The sequence below is a fragment of the Pleurodeles waltl genome, chromosome 5 (assembly GCF_031143425.1).
Source record: "Pleurodeles waltl isolate 20211129_DDA chromosome 5, aPleWal1.hap1.20221129, whole genome shotgun sequence".
NCBI lineage: Eukaryota > Metazoa > Chordata > Amphibia > Caudata > Salamandridae > Pleurodeles > Pleurodeles waltl.
In genome coordinates this window covers 1,095,398,694-1,095,424,060 of record NC_090444.1, presented here as the reverse complement: position 1 = coordinate 1,095,424,060, position 25,367 = coordinate 1,095,398,694, and the positions used below count along the sequence as shown (strand labels likewise).

The following is a 25,367-nucleotide window of genomic DNA, read 5'->3' as shown; positions in this document are numbered from 1 at the left end:
TCCTTATACTACCCCATATTAGTGGGTTTGCTGCTTTTAATACATTGGATTCCGGAATGCTGTGTCTGGGAAAACGCAAGTGGCTAAATGACCTTCATATGTTGTTGTTGGTTCCAGGGCAGGATGAATGTCATACACCCCCATATCAATTGCACCTATTAATTTTTTCCCTGTTTTATTAAATTAGGTCAAACAACTGTTCATCACTGCACCTAGTATTTGGGGTTTGCTTGGGATTTTCTGCCACCGCCATATGCAGCGCTAACACTTGACATTTGCGTGTGCTGAGCGAAAGGCGGATACACAAGTCCAATAGTACTGCATATTGCTAGCAGCTGGAAGTAAATACAACATTAGCATCTGGAATGTCAACAGGATGGGATCAGTACAGAAGAGCTATAGAATACTGAAAACTACACCGCAATAAGTCACACAGTCTTTTTTCCAAAAGACATATCTCATTACTCCCAAAGCCTGCAGGCTGCGTGCAAAACGGAGGGGCAAATTGTTTCACACATCTTATTCCTCCTTTGCTAAAGGGGCAGCGAATTGGCTCCCAGCAGGTGTTCCAATTCAAGAGTTAGACACCAGAACTGACTCTGAAGGCTGTTATATTCTCCTTAGGAGTAATCTGGATAGGGCGCCAATAATCCTAGGCAGTATCTATGTGCCCAACACAGAGCTAGATGCCTTTTTAACACACCCGTCCACTGTCCTCACAGATTGGGCAAAATACCACTAAATAATAGAAGGGGACTCCAATGCTGTTTTAGCTATTCATCTTGACCACTTCCCTCCATCCCTACTTGGGGCAGAATCAGTTCGAAAACCCAAGGCGTTACAGCAACGGGTTCAGGGGTTGTCCCTATCTGGTGCTTAGTGTCAATATAATCTGGGCATCCGAGAATACTCTTTTTGCTCACCCGCACTGATTACACAGAAGCCCAGATAGGATCCTCTGCAACCCTTCCCTCTTACCACAGAACATTCATATCACATATCTAGGCAAGACCCTCTCAGATCATAATCCCTTAGAACTCACTCTATCAGGGGGGCTGCATCACATCCCCTATTCCTACCTGGTGGATGCAACCCCAGATCCTAGAAGACCCAGTGTTCAGAGAAGCAATGGCTACCACCACTAACAATTACCGTTCAGAGAATACCAACATCACATCCTTACCTTTAAAGTTGCAGTTTGGGGGGGGGGGGGATGGCCATTAGCACAGTGTTTGGGGCGAATAAAACGGTCCTTCATGACCTTACACGGGTTGAGACCACCCTGGGTCCCTTAGAAAAGGCCACTGCTGAACAGGAGAGCATAATCCTGCAGCTATAAGAAGCCAGAATTGCTTATATCAACCTCCTTGAATAGCTGCTTGTTATTGGCTACAGAGCTTATGTACAGAAAATTCAAACCAAGGCTGACAAATCAGGTGCATTGCTGGCGCACATGATAAGACCACCACTCTCAATTACTCTTATCCTTACCATATGCATGCCACAACACGTTACCATGGTTACCCAAATTAATATTAACACTGCATTCCGTGAGTTTTACACTGCACTTTTACAAGTTTCGCACCCACCAGCAGACCCAGCTGATTCGATTCTTTCTGAAACAACTGACCCTGCCTAGGTTGTAAGCAGCAGAAAAAGAAGCATTCAGTGCCCCTATCACCACAGGTGAGATCCGCAGTGCCATCGCAGAGCTCGTCTGCAATAAAATACTGGGCTCAGGCGGCCTCCCTGTTGAATTTTACGCTACCTTCGTGACCCTCCTACTACCCCAATTGGACAAACTATACAATGCCTTCCTAGTTGTAGGAATACTGGCCTCCACTACCAGACAAGCTCTGGTAACCTCATTATTGAAACCGACAAGCCCCAGAAGAAACGCCCTCTTACAAAATTTTGAGCAAGCTGTGATGCGCTGGCTGCTCCCCCTGCTTCCTAAACTGGTACACCCGAATTAGTGCAGACTTATTCCACTTCACTCAACATACTCTGTTTGTATCAGGTGATTGATACAGCCCGTACTCAATACCTAATGGCTGGATGCCTAGGCTACTTTTAAAGTATGGTAGTCTCTCTAGCGTGTGTAAAGTCTTATACGTTCTCATTTGCAGATACCTTTGCAGGGCCATCACTACTTTCGATTATACACATAACGATCTGGCACCACACGTTTCGCTACCTAGGCATCCAAATAAATCACAAAGGACTGGATTTATTAGATAGGATTCTTTCTAAGGGAATCACGTCTCTCAAGTCTCCTATCAGCTTTAGGATTGCATTCCCACTGTCAATTGCGGGATGACCAACTCTCGCCAAGATTGTAATGCTGCCCTCTACCACTTTGTGAACTTACCAGCGATTATACCCGTCTCAACATTTAAAACCCTAAATGCACTAATAACAGACTTAATATGGGGCACTGGTTGCTGCAGGATCAGCTTGAGCAAACTACAACTACCAACCGAAAAGGGAGGGATGGGAGCCCTTCACTTTAAAGCCTATTGCAGTGGTTCCCAACCTTTTGATTTCTGTGGACCCCCACTTTAACATTAATGGAACCCAGGGACCCCCACGGAATCATCTGGGGAATCCAGGGACCCCCGTCTGAGTCATTACTGGAAGCTGGGGACCTGATTTGTCAATATTTGTTAATACTTTTTAATTTTCTAGGCTCTCGCGGACCCCCTGAGATGGCTTCGCGGACCCCCAGGGGTCCCCGGACCACAGGTTGGGAACCACTGACCTATTGCTTAGCAGGACAATGGCAGTGGTTTGCCTACTTAGTTCAGGCAATACGCTAACAGAGATAGGATACACCAATACAATACTTAATTAAGGTAAATTACACAGCTTATTCTGCCCAGGTTCTGCAATACCCTTATCTTGCCCCCATTCTACTATGCATAGCCCTCACCTACTGGAAGATGGCTCTACATTATACTGCCCCCTATGTGCCATATGCCCTGAATATTCCTTTACAAGGTCTCCCTACATGTTTGGGTATTCTAACATTAAACAGTTTAGCAGGAGGGTGTGACACAATAGAAGCGCTCTTAGGGTGGCCTTATGCCACATACAGATTTTTTTTCACACCTACGGTCCTTTTTTTGACCCATGCCAGTATCACCTCTTATGTTTGATGATACTGGGCACCAGATGGCTCAGAACCGAATAACCATGAATTTCTACAGCTAATGTACATTATGGGTGAATATCTTACTTGCTGGTTGTATAAGGGCTTATGTACTCATTTAATAACACCTTTAACGCCCCTACGAGCCAGATGGGAAGATGACCTAGTGCAACCTCTTCAAGATCAAGAATGTGCCTTCATTTTGGAATACCAGAGTATGGTCTCTTGTAACTCCTGCTTTAAATTTATTCAGATTTCGATTATACACCAGGCCAATCTCACACCACACAGACTTCACAAGATCTTCCTACAGTTTCATCCCCATGCCCTCGATGCCACAATCCTGATTTACTGCACATGCTCTGGAACTGTCCCTCTACAGTTACTTATTGCACAGATATCAAGAACCCTCCATCAGAGTTGACTGAAATGGACTACTGGCACAGGGCGAAGCTTTGCATACTGGGATTATATCCCAGACTCAAGGGATCTAAGGTACTTGCTTGCTTCACAGACCTAGCATTGTAACTAGCAAAGTGCCTTCTTGCAAGAAGCTGGAAGTCACCAGCAGCTTCCCTAGTATCACAATGGCACGAGGAGGTAAAACGATAGGGCATGGCTGAAAGTGGCGCTCTGCGCAGTGAAGAGTGCAGAGGGTTGAGAAAACGGCCCATTGCCAGGAGTGAGAAGCATTGCTTGACGCTTTCACAGCTCCGTTAAAACTTGTTGACTTGTCTTGACAGGGACAACTTAAACAACCCTCCCATCTGTTCCCCTGAGGGAGGCACACTAAAACCCAGTTCCTGGAGTCCCAAAGCAGTCAGTTTATGACACTCCAACTGTGGCAACCAGAGTCGATCACCACTGGTGTCTTGGGGACATAGTACTACTGGACTTTAAGGTGGATGACAACAAACCTCCTTTACCAGGCAGAGAAGTCCATGGCTTAACTCAGTGCGGTGATGTAGATCTAGATTCTCAGAATACAGAAGGGCAGTTTAATGAATAATTGTCCAACAAGTGCTTTCATTTGTAAAAAAAAAAAAGAAAAAAAATACATTAACACTCAAAAAGATTCTACAGATTAAACAATGATTGTCAAAGAAAACTACAGTCTCTAGTTCCTGCTTTGACACAAATGGCAGCCCAAACGCTATTATAGCATTTACAAGCTAAGCGCTACAAAGGTTAACCTGGGGCCAGAGAGCATGTTGAGATTTCATAATTTTAATCAGTGTACAGTACTTCCCCGAGGGGCGGAAGGTAGTCCTAGGTGTTGTCTGACTACCTACGCTCGCTGCAAGCGGCAAATTCACCTTTTTTTAATCAATTTATCAATTCTTTTTAACTGGAGTTAATGTATTGAATCTGATGTTCTTTTATTGCACGGAAGCACTTTTTGCACATTTACTGATCTGCACGTTAAAATTGTAAAATTGTAAAACTGAAACGAAAAGTGTTCTTTACAGATACTTTGTCAGTCTTTGAACCTATTTAGTCGTAGGAACACGGAAATACCGCCGCCATTTTAGGTCAGTGTTCACCATTTTGGGAGCAAGCGCTCTAGCTTTTTACTGCTGCTGGGCTATTTTTAGCCTACATGACAGCGGCGGACGCACCGCTAGCGCGCCAAAGGCAAGCCCGTCTGCGCCCGTCCGCGCCAGACTGTGCCAAGAGCCAAGAGATTATGATTCAAATGCCACAGAGAAGGTAATGATTACCTACACTAAGGATACACTTCTTTCATTGAACAATACATTTTATAATAGTTGTATGCAAAAGTTAGATCCTTGTGTTAAAAGTCACAGATGCCCCGCTTGTGCCTGGTCCCCTCAACTAGGTACGGACCTCCAAAAAGATCGAAAATTTATCAAATTCCCTATTTTGCTAGTTAATTGTCGTTCGCTAGGGGCCCATATGACGGATATCCACCTTTTGGTGGAACAAAAAAAAAACTGGCTTTGTTTCTCACCGAAACCTGGCTGGATGAAAGTTCTGGCCCAGATATTGTTATGACTCTTCCTACTGGATATAAACTTAGCAGAATTGATAGACCGAATCGAGGCGGTGGCATCGCAGTTGTCTATAAAGACACATGTAGGATGACAACAGCCCCTTCACTAATTAAAGGAGGTGAGAGCATGTCTTTTTCTATCAGTGTCAATCCTCATTATACAATTTCTGGTGTCTTGGTCTACCGTCCACCGGGTCCTATTGGAGACTTTATGACCTCACTGGCAGAGATTATCTCACAATTGGTATGCACTAAATCCAACTTCTTACTGCTGGGAGATTTTAATTTACAAGCAGAAATGGAAGATAAAGCCTTGACCAAGATGATAATAAAAGACATGAAGGCCTGCGATCTAGTGCAATTAGTGAAGGGCCCTACGCATAACAGAGGTCACACACTTGACCTGGTATTCTCCAATATGCTAGATTTAGAATTCTTATCATCACGTCCGCTAACTTGGTCTGATCATTTTTTGATAGAGCTAGAACTAACTATCTCTCGACATAAATCCTTGATTATCAATCCCCCACTTTATAGAAGGAAATGGCATAAACTGAAGGCCACAGAGTTTATTAATTCATTGGAGAAGAAGAAACCAGGAAACTTAGATTCAAATAATATAACTGATCTCACCCGCTCTCTAAACAAATGGATAGACGATAGCTTGGAGGAAATCATACCGCTCTCTACCACGAAAAAATTGCCGCAAAAGAAATCAGCTCCTTGGTTTCCCACAAGTTTACTTGAGATGAAAAGAGAATGTAGGAAGCAAGAAAGAAAATGGAGGCATACCCTAGATGACTCATTGAAAAAATAATATAAGAATATGATTCCAGCATATCATTTAGAAATTAAAAAGGTTCAGGCGACCTACTACTCTAGCAGAATTGAAGCTGCAGCTAACTCTCCTAAGGAAATTTTTAATGCCTTAAAAGACCTTATTCATCCTAAGGAGGAGCCAGAAATTCTAGAATCCCTGCAGCAACATGTGGAGGATCTCACAAGCTTTTTTCTAAGTAAAATTCAGGACATTTATGTTTCTTTTCCTGACACCCAGATCAGGTGGTGGTCAACCTGGAGGTCAGGAAGGAAATCGAAATCGTTTTAACAAATTTCATCCCTATTGTCAGGATACTTCAATTCGATTTCCTCAGAAGCAGAAGATAACTCCTCAGTCCCGACCCGAGCTACTCACAACAAAGATTAATCCTTCGTGCTGAGTACCCCCGAGGGGAAAGGGGAATGGGATGGTAGAGAGACTGCCACAGAGATGAACGCCAGTACTCAGTCTGCCTCTTCACATCTAAGATTGGATACAGCACCTGCAAGAGTCACAGTCGCAATTACTAGGGACATACAACATCAGTTTTTCACTTTCTACTCTCAACACTTAATTCTCTTTAATTCTATTATTTCTTCACTCACCCTGAGTTCTCTGTAGCCTTGCTTCTCTCTATAAATGATAGCTCTTCTTAAAAAAATGCTTATTACTGATTCTGGAAGAACTTCTCAACCTTTGTTAGAGATTGGTTTTATGTTGCTATATATATATATATATATATATATATATATATATATATATATATATATATATATATATATATATATATATAGTTGGTGATAATGCGTTCTTCAAATCAGCTGATGTTATTTAATTTCTCCTGTCTTATTGTGACTTCTGTCAATACTTGTATTTGTAAAAGTTCGTTTCTCCTTTCTTACTTCGACATTTGTTGATAAACAAGCATTTACAAAAACAAGTTATTACAGTTAGTTTCTCCTTCCTTACGTATAAGCTTGTTTATTTAAGTTTGTTTCTCTTTTAAACTCTATTTTGGTTTATTACCATTGAATTTGTAAATGCTTATTTGTTAACAGTTCGTTTCTCCTTTAAACTTGGCCTTTGTTTATAACCTTGACATTTGTAGATACTTGCTCTTTTAAAGTTCGTTTTTTCTTTGACTTTAATATCTTAAACAAGAACCTTGTAAACATAAGGTTAATGCATACATTAACTCTGTAGCCTTGCCGACTTCCACGGGAACGGTCTACTATCAAACTCTTCGAATAAACCTTGACAATATTTATCAGTTTTCTGTAATATAATCTTCAAATGTAATTTTACCTCACAGGAGTTTCTGTTCTGAAGCGCGCTCTCTCCACACAGCTGATTCCTGTCAGACCTCAGTTGAAGTGCAAGGCTTCCAGCTGGAGAGCTCGTAACCTAGCAACCAACCGATTGCAAGACTAGAACTGTAACTAACCTTCAGGACTCACAGCGGCCATCTTGGATCTTCTCTTCTTGATTCTTTCTTTGAAATAAGCGCAAGATTACTCTGCAAACCTTCTTCCAGTTTGGGCTTTGCTGTCTCCACTGAGGATATCTCTTTGCTTTTCTCATGCACTTCTTTGATTTGACTTGGCAAGTTTGTGTGGTCATGACACCTATTAGCTTGGACATAGTGACTAGATTACTGGGTTCAACTAAATCGGGCTCCCCACTCGATCCTGCTCCCCCACAGATTCTCTGTTTGGGAATTCAAGTGTTAGGTCCGGTAATTACAAATCTCATTAATACCTCACTAGCTTCTGGCACTGTACCCGATTCTTGGAAATGGGCTATTGTCAAGCCTCTCTTGAAAAAACCAATCTGGACTCTAAAATACTGTCCAATTACAGACCGATTTCTTTGCTACCTATAATGGCCAAAATAACAGAAAAGTATATACATACTCAGTTATCCACTCTTCTGGAAGAAAAAAAGCTTCTACATCCCACTCAGATGGGTTTCAGACCACGGCATGGGACGGAAACCGCCTTGGTTGCGATTACAGAAGAAGCTAAAAAGAGGATGGATATAGGAATGGAAACAGCCATCATCTTATTAGATCTGAGTGCGGCGTTCGACACTGTTGATCTGAATATTCTTAAAGATAGATTACAAGGATGTGGCATCTCAGGAGTCGCACTGGAGTGGATTCTCTTGTTTATTCATGGAAGATCCTTCCAGGTCCTAGATAGTTTGTGTACTTCTAGACGTACCCTCAGCAACTGTGGAGTTCCACAGGGGTCTGCTTTGAGCCCACTACTTTTTAATGTCTACATGCGACCTTTAGCAGAAATCATCGAATCATTTGGACTGAAGTTGGTGTCCTACGCAGATGACACTCAACTGATTGTCTCCTTTTCTAATGCGTACCCGGACATGGTAACAGCACTGGGTCCCTGTCTGAAAGCAGTTGCGACATGGATGTCAGGAAGTAAATTGAAACTCAATGATAAGACAGAAGTCATGTTTTTTGGACTACCAAAAGTTTCCTCCACCAATCCAAGCACATTAATAGGAGCTCTTACTCTCCCCCCCCCCCCTAAATGTATCATTAAGAGTCTTGGGGTGTGGTTAGATCCTCAACTTTCAATGTCACAACATGCCAATAGAATAGCTGGAACCTCCTTTGCTCTGCTTAGAACTTTGAGGAAGGTTATAATAATACTTCCACCACTTGCAAGGAGACTGGTTATCCAGGCACTGATAGGCTCCTGTCTTGATTATGGCAATGCATTGTTTGTAGGAGCACCAAGATATGTTATCCAGAGGTTGCAGAGGGTGCAAAATGCAGCCGCACGTTTACTTCTAAATACCCCTAAACATCATTCTATACAGGCCGCAATTTCATCCCTACATTGGCTTCCAGTGGTTAAAAGAATTCAGTTTAAGGCTTTATGTCACTTTCATAGAGCCATATTTATCCATGGCCCTGAAATGCTCAAAACCCTGGCATCTGTCTACAGCCCGACCAGACCACTGAGATCCTCCTCAGCTATGCTGGCCACAGTTCCTACAGTAAAGAAAGCGAGATGGGGAGGAAGATCCTTATCCTATCAAGGGGCCATTCTCTGGAATAGCCTTCCTTTTAATATTAGATCGACATCTCAAGAGATTCTGTTCAGGAAGGCCTTGAAAACCTGGCTATTCAAAGCTTAATCTCTATACGAATCTAGATGGTGACACTGTCTGTTTTGCAGCTAAAGCGCTACGAGGCCTCCGGGCAGTTTTATGCGCTATATAAGTAGTTATAACATAAGATAACTGCCAAACCACAAACAGCAGCTCAGTCTCGTAAAAGATATACTTCAAAAAGTAGTGCCTCTTTTGCAAAGTTTCAAACAGATTTATTCTGCTATGATTTTAGTTTTGGTGCAAGTCCAACAATGTTGAGGGGTTTGCTCTTGTCATGATACCCTCTGGACTTAATAAAGTGCCTAAAGGCCTTCTTCAAGGCAATAGAGTACCTATCAATCCTGGCCAGCAAAATGGTCTAGTTTCCTGGAGTGCAGAGACCTTGTCCAGTGGCTGGGCAAAGTCTACTGGAATTTCAGTAATCATGGATTAGTCTATTGAGGATTTGGTTCGAGTACACTGGAATGTCAACTTTAGTTGGCAAAAATATTCAGGTAGCCATACCTTGTGAACTACCGGCCAGTCATGAAATTATGGTGGTTTTAGGGCAAGGGGCATTGGGAACAACCACCAAAGCCAGCGAAGACAAAGGTTTTTATCTGCAACCTTTTATCTGCAAGGTACGGCTCTAGCGGTTGAGACAAGATTACCTCAAGAACTTCATGTTGTAGGAAGAGGAGGTCAATTATGCTGGGCTCATGTTGGCCTCCTCTAGTTTCCTCTGTAAGCAAAGGGTGTAGTGGAGGTATACCTCGAGGGAGGTTGTTCCAGGGTATAATGGGCTCACAACTGCAGGGGAGGGATCAAGGAAAAAGTAGGCTTGCACTTATAATTACGCTGTCTCCGTACCCCGGCGGTTTCGGGCGATTTCCTGAAAAGTTGGAAGGGTTGAACCAGTTTCCTGGAGCAGTGCAGTTAAACAAACGCACCTTAAATCCTCATAATCAGCAAGATACTGGACGTAGGTCACAGGCAGGTAGGCTCAGCTCCCAAAAGAGGCATCTTTTCCACAAGTGGCTGGGAATCTCTCCTCACATCAGCCACAGTAGCACTTCTATGAAGGTACCGGCCAAAGTTTAATCCCTGCTTGAAAGAGAGGAAGCAGCCAACAGGACTCACCCTGAAGAAAAAGTTACTTACTTTGGTTACACCTTTTCTGATAGAGACACCACCTAATCACAGATTCCTCACCTTTTTAATTTTCCCCAGTTGCCATACTGGATCCGGAAAACTTTTATAGCAGTCCCCTTACACAACAACAGGTTGTGCTGTGCAGCTCTGTAAGATCTGTTTCACCCTTATGTGATGTCAGGGACCTCTATGTATGTGGCACCTCTGCATGATAACATCTGTGTCATTCTGATCTCGGTTTGTGCCGTTTGACGTCAAACCTTTTAAATCAGAATGAGGCACTGTGCACACATCCAGATTGGGATCTTAATATTAAACCGTATGAGTTAATTCCACAGAATGGAGAGGAGGGTTGGATGGTGAGGAATTTGTGCTTGGATAGTCTTTACCAGAAAAGCTGTTACTGAAAGTAAGTAAATCGTTCTTCTGATAGAGATTTATAACCTTAGATATCTCACACCTTGTGAACATACACAAAAGCGGTACCTCCCCAGGTGGTGGGTCTGTGGGATGGCTTAGACCAAGCACCCTGGCAAATGTCCAGAATTGGCATATCACACACCAGTGCAGTGGCGGCAGCCTTCTTTCTGGTGGAATGAGCATGCAAACCTTCTGGGGGCTGCTCCTTGGCTGGCCTATAGCAGATATCGATACATAACACAATCTATCAAGCAATGGTTCTCTTTTGCGGTGATAAACAGGTTTACTCTCCCAAGAAGCCAACCAAAAGTTGGTTATGCCGTTGATAATCCCTGGTCCGATCAATGTAGAATCTGAGCACCATCTAAGGGTTAAGGCTATGGAGCTGTTGTACGCTTTTGTAGGGGAGAGGGAGTACATACAACACTGGCAAGGTGATGAACTGCCCTATGTGGAAGGGTGATTACCCTGGGCAGGAATGCTGCTTCTGTTTGGAGGACTATCTTGTCCGGAAAAAAAGAACATGTAAGGGGGTTAAAATAAACAACCCCTACAGTTCACTCACTCAGCTGTTTGATGTTATGATGATGAGAAATGCATTCTTTATAGTTAGTGGGCGAAGGGGACAACTGTGCATTGGTTCGATTGGTGAGCACATTAGGTAGGTAAGAACCAAATTAAGGTCCCACTGCTGCATCACAAAAGGTGTTGTCAGGAACATGTGTGTAGGCCCTTTCAACAAACTCATCAAAAAGGCCTACTTGAAGAGGTATGGCTCATCTGCTAAGAGTAAAAAGGCTAAGAGGGCCAAAAGATAACCCCTACATGTTGCCACACCACGACTTTGCTGAGATAAAAACAAACAAAACAGAAGTACATATGAAAGTTGTGTGTTCAAGGATAGAATGTCACAGGAAGAACACCAGACAACTAACTTCTTCCAGCATAAATCAGTTTGGTACATGGATGCCTGGCTGCCAGGGTGAGACTAACCACTTTGGAAGGAAGACTGAAAGACCTCAGCTGTTAAAGTTCTATCTACACGCATGGAGGCACAGTGTGTGCAGGCTTGAGTGTAATACTAGACCTCGCTGATGCAACAGGAGGTCCACCTAAAGAGGCAGCCAAATCAGAGGGCATGTGCTCTTGACCAGAAGGTCTGGGTACCACACTCTCCTCGCCCACTCTGGAACCATTAGCATGACTTGGGCTCGGTCTGTCCTGATTTTCTGCAGCACTCTGGGTAGGAAAGGAGGGGAAGAATGGTGTATAGGAGTCCAGCACACCAATGATGGTGGAAGGCCAAAGGGAGGACTGTCTTAGAAACTCCAACACCTAAATGTTTGGACACTCTACACTCTCTGAAGTGGCAAATAGATCAAGTCAGGGTTCTACCCAGTTGTGCAAGATGCCCTATGCCACTTCCAACTCCAACCGCCATTCGTGATCCGCTAGGCGACGGCGACTGAGTTAATCTTTTTTGGTGTTTGAAGATTTTGTCAGATGACCAGGGGAATGCCCTAAGCATCCAGCCACTTATAGAAATGTTAAGCGTCCTGGCACAGGACCCATGACCACATACCGCCCTGTTTGGTACAGTACTAAATGGCGGTTGTGTTGTTTTTAAGAACACCCGTTTCTCAACACCATCAAGGTGGGGATAGGCACTCTCAGGGCCAAGAGAATAGCTTGCAACTCCTGAAGTTTGCTATGGAAGCTAGACTCGGCTAGAGAAGAGCGTCATCTGACCTCTACCTCCCCCAGATGACCTCTTCCAACCAGCAAGACACACAAGTAGCAACTCTGATCTCTGGGGAGGGTAGGGAGGGAGTCTGCCACCAGTCAACTTGAGATCAAGCAACCGCCACTGAAGATCTTTTCCAGTTTCTTTCAACCACCTAGATAGACTCAGCAGTCCCACTGGAGGTAAGCCCACTGAGAATTCACACTCCGCTGCAGAGCCCTCATTTGCCCCCTGTTGTGGCCCACAAGCAGGGTGCAGGAGGCCACAAGGTCGACAAGCCTCAGAGCAGCTCTCACTGAGACTCAGGTCAAGGTCTGAATAAGAACATAGTTACCTACCTTTGGTAAAGATATATCTGGTACAGACATATTCTAATTGCAGATTCCTTACCTTATAATTTCCCCCCTGGCATCAGACTAGATCCAGAGATTTTTTTCGAGCAGTACCCCTGCGCGTTGTCGGGTGGCATCAGTCGACTCCGCAGTTGGCGTTGTGGTCACTGTGATGGTGTCACGGTCGTATTTAGGCGCCACCCCAGTGCACTGACCTCAGTTTTTCACGATTTTCCACGCCAGTAGCACGGAGCCACTAAGAACACTGAGTATGGTGCTCCAAAACTAGGGCCCTTATAGGGAAGTTCCTGTCCCTAGAAATCAGTTCACAGAGTGGGGACGGTAGGAGGGTCGGTAGGAAATCTGCAACTAGAATATGTCTCTACCAGATATATATCATTAACAAAGGTAACTAACTTGTTCATCTGATAGAAACTTCTAGTTGCAGATTCCCTACCTTAGAATAGATTCCAGAACAATACCATCCCTGGTGGTGGGCTGCGAACTAAGATCACACCAAAAAGTCCTGCAGGACCGAAGTAGCCGTCTCTGCAGAACGGACTATCCAGGCAGTAATGTTTAGTGAACGTGTGCATTTCGCCGCCTGGCAGATATCCAGGACTGGAACTCCAAATGCTAACACTATAGTAGCAGCAGTTGCTCTGGTAGAATGAGCAAGCAAACCCTTGAGGGGGTTTCTTTTTCGCCAAAGCATAGCACATTTTGATGCAGGGGACTGCCCATCGCAAGATGGTCCTCTTCTGCATCGTCCTTCCCATCTTTGCACCCACATAACCCACAAAGAGTTGATCGTACACCCGGAAATCTTTGTTACGATTTAGGTAGAAGGCCAACGCTCTTTTTGGGTCCAGGCTGTGGAGTCTCTCCTCCACATGAGAGGGATGTGGGGGGGTGCAAAAAGTATGCAAGGTGATTGGTTGGCCTATATGAAAAGCTATCACCACTTTGGGAAGGAATGAATCCATGGTACGAAGCACCACCTTGTCAGGATGGATAGCCAGAAATGGTGGCTTCGAAGGAAGAGCCTGGAGCTCACTCACTCTATGAGCAGAGGTGATGGCAGTCAAGAAGGCAGTTTTAAAAGTCAAGAGCCGCAGGAGACAGTTGTGGAGTGGCTCAAAAGAAGCACACTTGAGATATGTTAGGACCAAGTTCAAATCCCACAGGGGCATTATGAACGGGGTAGGAGGGAACATTTGGGGGAGTCCTTTAAGAAACCTCCCAGCAATGGGAGATTTGAAAAGAGAAGGTTGGTCTGACATCCTTAAAAAGGCTGAGATGGCAGACAAATAACCCTTGAGGGGGTCCAGAGCAGAGCCCTGCTAGGAAAGAGAAAGAATGAAGAGGAGAACTCCGAGAGAGTTGCAGAAAGGGGATCAACAGACTTGTTGATACACCATGCCACAAGTTTGGTCTAACGACAGGCGTATACCATTTTAGTGGCGGGACACCTGGCTGCCAAGATAACATCACAGACTTTAGGCAGAAAGTGGAAAGCTGTCAACTGTTGCCGCTCAATTTCCATGTAAGGAGGCGGAGACTGGACAAGTTCGGGTGAAGGACCATACCCTGCTGCTGCGACGGAAGATTGTCCCGAGGGGGTAGTCTGATCAGAGGATCGATGGCTATGCTCAATAGCTCTTCATGCCCAGTCCAGAATCACCAGGATCAATTGGGCCCGGTAGGGCCTGATCTTTTTCAGAACTCTGCGCAGAAGTGGTATTTGCTGGAAGACGTAAAGGAGGCCGAAGCTCCACTCATGACAAAAAGCATCACCAAGCGAGCGCTGCCTTGGAAACTCCAACTAACCAAGGCTCTCATCACTAATGAAAGAGACCTTGCGACACCTTCAAATGGAGACGTCATTCGTGATCGACTATGCATCGATGGCTGAGTTTGTCTGCTCTGGCATTTAGAGAGCCCACCAGATGCTGAACCACGAGTGAAATGCCCTGACATTCCAACCATGTCCAGAGGTGAAGAGCCTCTTGACAGAGGGTCCACGACCCCACTCCGCGCTGCTTGTTGCAGTACCACATGGAGGTGGTGTGGTCAGTGAACACCTGCACCACTTTTCCTTTGAGAGAGGGAAAGAATGCTTTTAATGCAAGTTGGATTGCCCGGAGCTCCAAAAGGTTGATGTGGAGCCCACACTCCGCCAGAGGCCTTTGATCTCCGCCTCTCCCTTGTGACCGCCCCATCCCAGGAGTGACGCATCTCTCACTACTGTGAGATCTGGTTTGGGAAGGAAGACAGATCTGCCGTTGACCCAATCTGGATTCGATAGCCACCACTGCAGATCTAGTGCAGTTCCCTTGGAGATATGGACCTTGTCAAAGAGATTCCCCTGATTCTGCGCCTACTGGAACTTCAGAACCCACTGCAGAGCCCGCATATGCCATCTGGCATGTTGAATCAGCAGCATGCAGGAGGCCATGAGGCCCAGCAGCCTCAAAGTCATTTTCATTGAATCCAGGTTAGAGGCTGAAACATCAGGATCATAGCCCAAATATCCTGGACTTGCTTTTCGGGAGGATAAGCCTGAAACTGCACTGTGCCCCGAACAGCTCAGATAAAAGGGAGCATTTGAAGAGGGAGTCAGGTGTGATTTAAGTATGTTTATAGTGAACCCCAGCGAATACAGGAGGTTTGCCGTAGGTGGTAGGCGACAGCCTGGGTTGAGTTCGCCTTCGACAGCCATTCATCGAGGTAGGGAAAGACTGAAAACCCATAACCTGCGCAGATGAGCTACAACCACTACCATTAGTTTCGTGGACACCCGAGGGGCACTGGTAAGGCAGAAGGGGAGCACCCGTGAACTGCAAGTGCTCGTGGCCTACCACGAACCGTAAATAACATCTGTGGGCCGGCAGGACGGGAATCTGGAAATAGGTGTCCAACACTACCATCCAGTCTCCAGGGCAGACAGGACCTGGGCTAGAGTAAGCAATTTGAACTTCTCCTTCTTTAGGAAGAGATTGAGGGACCAGAGATCTAGGATAGGGCTAAGGCCCTTGTCCTTTTTGGGCACCAGAAAGTAGCGGAAATAACAACCACAACCTACTTCTGGTGCAAGGACCCTCTCTATGGCGCTCTGGGCCAAGAGAGCCTTGACTTCCTCGCGGAGAAGTACCAAATGATCCACCAACAGATGATCGAATGATGGTGGCATGGTCGGAGGGGAAGTCTCAAAAGGGAGGGAGTAGCCCCTGCGGACAATTTGCGACACCCATTTATCCGTGGTGATGGACTCCCAGTGGGGCAGGTGATGGTGAATCCTGCCGCCAACAGTTCCAGGATATTCCAATGGACTAGGAAGGCTTGGAGGCAGTGGAGGGGGCGGGGTGGACTTGTTTGACCTCTGGCTCACTGATCCACAAGCATGTAGGATCCTGCATCCGCGCAGAGGCTGTGAAGCATGAGCGGGTCGGTGGCCGGTTGGAAATTAACGTGGCTGGGTGCCTCTTCCGTAGCCATGAAAGAAGCAAACAATGGACTGTGGGGAGTAAGAAGCAGCTACGAAGCAAGGGACTGAGGTGTAGCCCAGGAGTCCTTAAAGAACTCGAGCTCCTGACACCGCTTTGTCTCTGACAAGACTGATGCTATCAAAGGGCATGTCCATTAGAGATTGCTGGCCATCCCCTGAAAAGCTAGATGTCCTCAACCAGGCATGGCACCTCAAGGCCACTGTCGATGCAACCGATCTACCCAGTGAGTCAGTCATATCCAGTCCACAACGAATCATGAACTTTGTTGCATCTCTTCCATCAGTATCAGCTTGGGAGAGAACAACCTGGGCCTTCTCCGGGACTCGAGGCAGCAACTGTGCAAATATATCCCAGAGAGTATGGGAGTATCTGCCCAAAAGGCATGCGGTGTTCACCGACTGCAGCACTAGACTGGCAGAACAAAACATTTTCTGCCCATGGTTATCCAGTCCTTTTGATTCCCTATCCGGGGGAGCGGAAGGAAATGTGCCAGATGATGAAGAAGTCTGGATCACATGGTTCGGTCGGCGCAGGCCGATGGTGGAGGGCAACTGTCCTAGTCACAGGAGCCCCTGTGCTGGGTTTGGACCAGGTACCCAATAGGATATTGGTAAGGGCTTTATTAAAAGGAACAGGGGGATTCTGAAATGGCAGCCCCAGGCTGAAGCACCTCAGTCAGTAGGTTAGTCCTGACTGCCACAGAAGGAAGCTCAAGGTCCAAAACCTCAGCAGCTCTTCTTCCTACCATGGAGTATGAAGCTCCCTCCTCCGTAGCCACGGTAGGGAAAGAAAGCATGCCAGCGTCAGAAGAAGTATCTAGTTCACTAGCGTCGCCCAACTCCTAAACCCAGTCCAGGTACGGGTCAAGCTCATATTCTAAAGGGTCCAGCGACCACTCTACACTATCCCCATATCCACACCCATAGAAAGAAGGGTCTGGATCTGCCCTGGGCCCAGGAAAGCCCATGGGAAATGGAATCTGTGTTGAGCGACGCCGTTCTGGCTCCGGATCGTTGGTATAGGATCAATGTCGATTGCGGGCCCAACCGATGTCTGGAGCATTGACGTCTGTCCTGATGCCGGGAAGGTCACGTTGGGGTGACTGGTGTCAAGACGGATCCAAGAACGGATCCAGAGGTGCCATCCGGAGCCAGGGCTGAAGCCGCTGACAGGGAACCCAAGGGGGCCCTAATCAACTCTCCTGGGCTCGAAGGTACCGAGGACAGGTCGGTCTGCCCAAAGATGAGGCGCATGGGCCCCATAGAACTCTTTCAGCTGGGCCGGCGTGGCACCAGCTCCTGGAAAGTCAGGAAGGCGCAGAGCCAACCCAGATGCAGGCTCTGAAGACGAAGGCCCAGAGCATTGACGCTCTTCTTGCATTGTCTGAGTGACGGGGTAAAATCAAAGAACATTTGGCCTTCTTCAACTGCTTCTTCTTGTGACCTGATCGCCCCGATGACTTAGACGAAGAGGAGTGGTGATGACTTGCGTGGGGTCTCATGACCTTCCTCTCAAATGAGACCGGGAGTGACACGGAGTTGAGTGCCAGGCCGTCCTGAGCTTTAGGGACCGCTCCCTCAAAGCCTTCGGGTTCATGGCCTAACAATTGGAGCACGACTTCAGGTCGTGGTCGCACTCCAGGCATCAAAGGCAGATGAGATGCGGATCAGTCACGGACATCATTCGGTGACAGAATAACAGGGTTTAAAACCGGTCTTACCAGACATTCCTAGACGCATCCAAACCTCATCAAAAAGAATTTGACAAAAGTGTTGCAGTTAGTCAAAAAATGACTAGGGGTAGCTCTTCTCCGGATCTGCGCATAGGCTGGTGCAGAAAGAAAAGAACTGACGTCAGCGCGCCGGGGTGGTGCCTATATACAACCACAACATCATCACAGTGACTATGAAGCCAACAATGCCTGAGGAGTCGACAAACGCCACCTGACAACGTGTAGGAGTACGGCCTGAAGAAAAATGTCCAGCTCCAGTCTGACGCCTGGGGGAAATTCAAAGGTAAGGAATCTGCAAGTAGAAGTCTCTATCAGATACATTGTGATCATAGCCTGAATGTCTTGGACTTGTTGAGACAGCGGAAAAGCTCTAAAGAGCACTGTATCTAGAATTGCTTTGATGGAGGAGTCAGGTATGACGTAAGCATACCTTCATTAGCCAGTTATCGAGGTTTGGGAGGACAGGTATTCCCAGCCTCCACAGATATGCTAGGACTACTAGTACCATCTTTGTGAACATCTGAAGTGCAATCATAAGGCCAAAGGGGTACAAAGAGAATTGAAAGTGCGCTTTGGTTATCTGAAACTGTAGCGTCTGTGGCACTGAAGGACGAGGATGTAGAAATAAGCATCCTACAGACCCAACACCACCATCCAGTCTCCTGGATCTAGAGCAGACAGTACTTAGGCCAGTGTGAGCATTATGAACTTGTCTTTCTGGAGGACGAAGCTTAGAGGGCAAAAGCTTTGGATGAGGCAAATGTCTGTTCCCTTTTTTTGGCACCGGGAAGCAATAGGAGTAGCAATCAGTCCCAATCTCTGATGCTGGGACCCTCGCTATTGGTTCCTTGGCCGAGAAAGACAACATCTCCTTGGAGTATGGAAAACTGTTCCTTTAGATTGTGGTGTGGGTGGCAAATCCAGGGAATAGGACAGTGAAGGTAGGGAGTATCCATGTTACACAATCTGGTGCACCCATTGATCGGATGTGATGCGCCTACAACTGGAGGAATGGAAAGGTGGTGCAATCTCCTACCAGGTGATTGTGTGACGCAAATGACAAATTAAAGTGCTTTTGCAGCAGTTGTGGGCTCTGAGGCTTGGGTAGCCTCTTTGCTCTCAAAAGACTGATCCACAGCTTTGACCACAAAAGGACTATATACATATAAGAGGAAAAGATTGTGCAGTGAATCCAGGTGTGGTGCATAAGAACCACACTGGTACTAATTGCCCTACCAAGACAATCAGTAGAGTACAAATTGGATCTAGTGGAATATTTCACTGTACCTTGTCTGCCCCAGATCAGACTTTGTAAGGCTGGAGAGATGTTGTTCAGAGCAGCTGGCAAAATGTCCGCCACTCCGTTCCATGGTGCATGCAATTATCTGCCCAGGAAGCATAATGTGTTGACTGATCAAAGGGCAAGGCTTGCCTATGACAGCATTCATTTGGCAAAAGTCTCCATTCTTTTAGGTTCCCAGTCTTGGAAGGGGCTGGTGTGAAATGCACTGGAGTTCATGCAGCTGGTGGATGCTTGAAATGCTAGGCTCTCTGGAGTGGGGTGCTGCAGCGGAAATCTGAATCTCCAGGAGCGAATCTGTGTTGTCTTGTCACCTGTCTATCAACTGGGGGTAAGATCCTGGTTTGCATAGGTGCCCACTAGTGCATCAGTTAGAACCTCATTAAAAGGAAGTAGCGTTTCCTGCTTGGTCTGTTTTGGGCTAAGGACCTCCGGGAGAACATTTGTCTTAAACTCTTGGGAAGGTAATGAAAGATTAAATACCTCAGCCTCCTTCCTTATAATGGTAGCAAAGGAGACATTCTTCAGTAGCCATAGCCAGGTTCAGGGAGGAAAGGTTAATGTCTGGAGAAGTATCCAGACCACTGGCACCCTGCAGGTCATAAAAAATACTGTCACCATCATCATATTGTTCGTCATTATTGTCCCCTTTATTGCCCTCATCATACTATGGGGCGTAGAATCAGGTTTTGAATGAGCATACTGTCTTGGCGATGGGGCATGGTGTTGTGAGCCCAATAAACCTATTGGCTCTATTTCCAGCATTAGTATCAGAGTAGACACCAAAGTCAGTGACGTTTGTCATGGTGCTGCACATTTTGTACGGGGGCATCAATGATTTAGCCGCAGATGATGTCACGTTTGGCACCGTGGGTGGTGTTGGGCATTGCACCATATTTGAGTGGGTGTAGCTGCATTCAAGCAAGGGCCCAGCCTACAGCACGGGGCACAGTTGGCATTGGGTTGGAATCTGCCTGTAATAGCCCTAATAAAAGCCTCTTCAGATCTGTAGGTCTCAAAGACGCTCAAGAGGGATCTGTTTGGGCACCAAAGATGGTATTGAGAGCCTCAAAGTTGTTGCAGCTTTGCCGATAGCCCAGGGATCCTGGGGTGCATCAGTATTAAAGATGTATTTGGTTCTATGGAGGTGGAGCGACTCCACAGCCTTGAGATGCATGGGGCAACATTTGATTCTGAGTGACTGGAGCAACAGGACAAAAGAGATATATACTTGGGCTGCTTGTGTGTCTTAGTGTTTTGTGACTTATCTGACCCCCATGACTTCAACATGTCACAGGTGCAGACCCAGCAGTGCGACTCTGGGGTCGCCCGGGTCTGCTTTTCTATTTCTGGAGTGCAGCAAGAAAAAGTTTAGCTTTTCAATCACAGATGGCCTTTTTATTAATCTTGCAGCATCACCCACATGAAGCTAAATCATGCTTGGATCAAATACACCACAATGTTGGTTACCAACATCTGTCAATGGAAGTCTCAACATGGTTTAAACCCTGTTGCTTTAGAGGCTGAGATAGCTGCACACTTTTGGGAACTTGAAGAAATTCTGTCAAATGGACATAATAGAGGTGCTCCAGAACAGCGTCCAAAGGAGCAGGAAGAAAGGAATTATCATCAGTATATTGACATCAAATCTAGGATGAGATGAATCCGACGTAAAGTTGCAGTATGTCACCTATCAACGTGCAAGGGAGCTGCTGGAAATGTTTCCAAATCCAGCCTGAGGGAAATTCACAAAGTGAAGAATTTGTACATAGAAGTCTCTATCAAACAGATCTTCTCAACTACGCTGGAGTCAACAGATATCTTCGGATGCTGAGAAACCGTAAAAGCAAGTACTGGCAGAAAGACCACATACTTATGTCAAGTCAGATCAATCAAGGTGTCTGCATCATGCACAGCCCATACCCTCCCAGAAATGGAAAAGCCTCCTAGATTCTAAGTATGCAATCACTAGACACTGTCCTCCCTCCTTAACCAGTTTTAGCTAATCCAAGTGAACCATTTATTGGATTCAGAGAGTGGGTTTAAATCTTTCAGGGTGTACTTCACAGCAGAAAACTAGGAGGGAATTAAACCCCCTGGTAGAGGCACTGTAACTATTTTAAAGACTATAGAGGCTACTTTCACCACCCACCTGATCAACTATGAGACAGTCCAGACGGAAAGGAAAGCAAAAGCTATAGGCTCCCAACACCAACATGGATCTAGGTAGATTCTAGCCATAACCAGCCAGCATCTTGAAACCCACATGCATGCAGAGTCTAATGGGCCCCACGATGCTCTCAGTCACACATGCCCAGAGGCCGTATTTTCCATCCACAAGCAAACACAAACATGCGTGAATCCTCAATGCAAGTCCCACGCATTAGGATGGTAATGCGCCCCTCTTAGGGGAGACTGACGTGACCTTTTACAAAGGGACGGCCGATTGGCATCTCTCCTAGGCACAGGAAAAAAGAGCTGTTCCTTCATTGGAACCTATGCTGCCACTACTGCTAATTATCTCAGCACTTTGAGTGATCTTAAACCTTGGAGCTTAGATTTGTGATCTTAAGTCCAGTAATTTACAAGTACCCTCGGTTGATCTGCACAAGTGTCATGCTAACATGTGTACAAAACAACAAGATCAACAGAACAATGACACATGACTGGACCGCACAAATCCCTGGAACTATGCATTGAACTTTCCGGCCCAACAGTAGAGTTTCAAGATGTACCGTATTTATCGGTGTATAACACGCACTTTTTCTCCCTGAAAATAGGGGGCAAATGATGTGTGCGTGTTATACGCCGATATAAATTTAAGGTTTTTTTTCCAGAAATTTCCTCTTAAAATGAGGTGCGTGTTATACGCCGGTGCGTGTTATACGCCGGTAAATACGGTACATACTTTAAACACATTCATCTGTGAATTTCAATATTCTGGTATTAACAAGTGTCCCAAGCTCATTTTAGACTTTGTCATGTGTTTCACTTCACTATTTTCTATTTTTGTCATCACACACGCTTTAAGTTGGTTACTGATGCATCATTTTGCTCTATAATTAGAACTGCTAAATTCTGCACAACTGATGGCTTACTTCCTCTAAAAAGAAGCAAGAAGTGAACTACGGTGTGAATTCCCCTGGCTTCTAATCCACATTCCCTCCGATCAAAACTGTTCATTCTTGGGAAATCATGTCTACCTCAGTCTCCATTTCCGTATTTCCCGGAACTGAAGGAACTTACAAATAGGTGAACACTGTCATTAGGTGCCATAGGTTAACTAGACGTATACAATTATATTTTCACTCATGCATCAAATGTCTTTCTTAATATACACAAGTTCATTACAAATGCTGGGGGACTGCTGGAAATAAGTAGACACTCTCTGGTTCTTGTTCATCAAGTAATGTGGAGATATCACACTAGACTAGAGACAGTAAGAGTGTAATGGTTATGATTCTCAAAGTTCTTGTAGGTTAGGCACTTAGCAGTACTTCATTGTCCAAGTGGATGGACAGGAAAAGCAAAGAACAGCATTGTTGTTAGGTTACACCATTTTTGTTTAGCTTATATCGATCAATTACTTGTCCACTTAGCACTTCTGCGGACATAATGTTTGCATGAACATGCCTAATATATTAAGAGTGGTGCCGTGCCTTGTTTTCTCCATGGTCGCTTCCAAAGACTGGGAAATTGTTAATCAATGTGACCTGCTGGTAAAACCAGAGCAAAGTTTTTTAAAGTTGTCAATGCTTAGTGCTTCACAGTAAAGAAGATAGTCATCTGAACCTCCATGTAACATGTACTAGTTTTGACAGTGTGTCTAAAGGGTACAACTGTACTTTCCTAGGTTTTACTAAACTGACTGTGTGAGAGAGTATGTGCAGCATATGGGACTGACTACATTGGTGACAGTGTTTAAGTTGTTTCTTGTGTCAGAGTGCTGGGTTGATGCACTGTGCATTTTTAGTATAAGAGTTTTGATTTGTTGTCTAAGTAGATCTCCGCAATCAGCAGCAAGCTTAAAAACACGAGGCCCAAAAATTAGAGGAATAAAACATACATGCAGTATGACCTTACAATAGAAATTTACTATGCAAGAAGAACATTCCACATACAGTGTTGCCAGATTTCAATGCTAAGGTGTGATGTAGGCTTATGCAATAAAGTGCAACTGAGAAACATTGACAAATGTCCCATCAAGCCCAACCTTCTGATCCCCCCATTTCATTTCATTTTCAATTTTGCCATGCTCAGTTTCTCTGTCTCCTCCAACCTTCGCAGAGATTTGCTGCCTAACCCTCCATCAAAAGCCAATAACCTGGATTCTCTCTTAACTACAAAGTGGTCACCTGCTACCTGGGACATCAACTAAAATATTCACAACTCTAAGGTGCTGGGTATAGTGATCAGCCTGAAAGTCCTACACCTGGCAGCTAACTACTGGTTTCCACCAACTCCTAGACGTTTTCTCTTCTCTACGTCATCTGACCATTTCCCCATACTAAACAACCAAAATATAATCTGCAGCCACTTGTCCCCTGGGTAAAATCTTAGTTCCCCAGTGGTCCCGGATCACCTGTTTTGCAGCGTGAAGCCTTTAGGCTGTAGCCTTGCTCGAAATGTATTGGGTAGTCTGCCTCTGATGGGTTTCCCAGTGGGCTCAACTCCAGGCATCACTAGTGCTGAACATGCACGTTTCCTCAATTGTTTTGGGTACAATCTAGCACAACCCCACCACTCTGTGGCAAGACCAAGGGTGTAAAGGAGCGATCAATTTTCTCTGCAGACCATCCAATGTGAATTTGACCAGGTGTAGTCTGTGGCATTGAAGGTTGTCAGGTGTACTGTACCGCCAAGAAGCAAAGTTCTTTGCCTTCACAAATATATTGACAATCCACACATCAACCAGCTGTAAGCCTGGCTCTTTCTCCCAAGCATTCTGGAATGTCAAATTCATCAACCCGTACCTGCCACAGCCTGCAGCCAGAAAGTGTATGATCTATAACGTATCACACCTTCTCTCTTTCTTTTCTCGTCCTTTGTATTATGTACCCTACCTGTTCCATGAGGTAATATCTCAAATTATTCAGAAATCCTAGGCCTCTTCCCTCCCTCAGCCAGAGTGTAGTCTAACAGTCCCATACCCTGACTACACCTCTACCAAATGTTTACAGTACACACCTTATGTAATCTCTGGATTGTTCTCTAGCCTAGCAACATAGGCATTTTAGAAAGTCAGATTCAAAATCCCTTAACCCCACAACACCACCCCTCCCAATAGCATGCCCAATGTACCCCTATTCTAGGAACACTTTTGTAATGGTGTGAGTTTCCTAGTGGCCAGTGGTTTTGTCTGAGGCTATTGAACCAGTGCTAGAGAGCATGCAGCAGGATCACCCTCACGCTCCTGTGGTTTTTAATGGCCACAAGACACCCTCCTTAGTTATAGTGGTATCCAGTATTGCCGGTCTTCTGAAAGTCTTGGGACCTTTTCCCATGAGTATTTACCATTGCCTGTCTCTCTCATTTTTAGGTTCTGCAGCACAGAGGTCCTATAAACCTGCTGCAACCAGTCTGCCATCTCTTCCACCCCACACTGAAAGAATCCTTAGTGAATTCACATCTCAGTGGTGTGGCTCTTGGCTTGTCAGGTGCAGAGTGTACACTAGTGTTTTGATCTAACCTTAGAGTGACAGCCTGTTTCCATAAACTTTAAAAAGCAACTGCTTTTGTTGTCCTGCTTTTCAAGTTCTCGAACACGCTTCCTCGGGAGGGCTTCGCATTAACCCTAGGTGAGCTGCTTCAGTTCTGAATTGGCGCATTATCACTGGTTTGAGGGCATCATCGGGAGTGAAGTTTCTGGAATCAAAAAAAAGTTCAGATCTCGCTCAGCACCTTTAAAAGCCTTCACTGGAGCTATTCTTTTGCTTCACAAGTATCTCACTTTCGAATTAAGGCAACAAGAGAACTTAATATCCTTTAGCAACTCATCCTGACAATATTTTCCTATCTGTTGCCTTGGTACTTAACTGAAACTGTCGTATGGGACGAAACAAATTTGAATTTG

At 45.4% G+C, this 25,367-nt stretch overlaps 1 protein-coding gene across 2 annotated transcripts in view; it reads right to left on the bottom strand.

Annotated features, from left to right (window-relative positions):
* SNX9 (sorting nexin 9) overlaps nucleotides 1–25,367 on the bottom strand; it is an 844,750-nt gene that overhangs the window by 591,602 nt on the left and 227,781 nt on the right. The window lies entirely within an intron of this gene.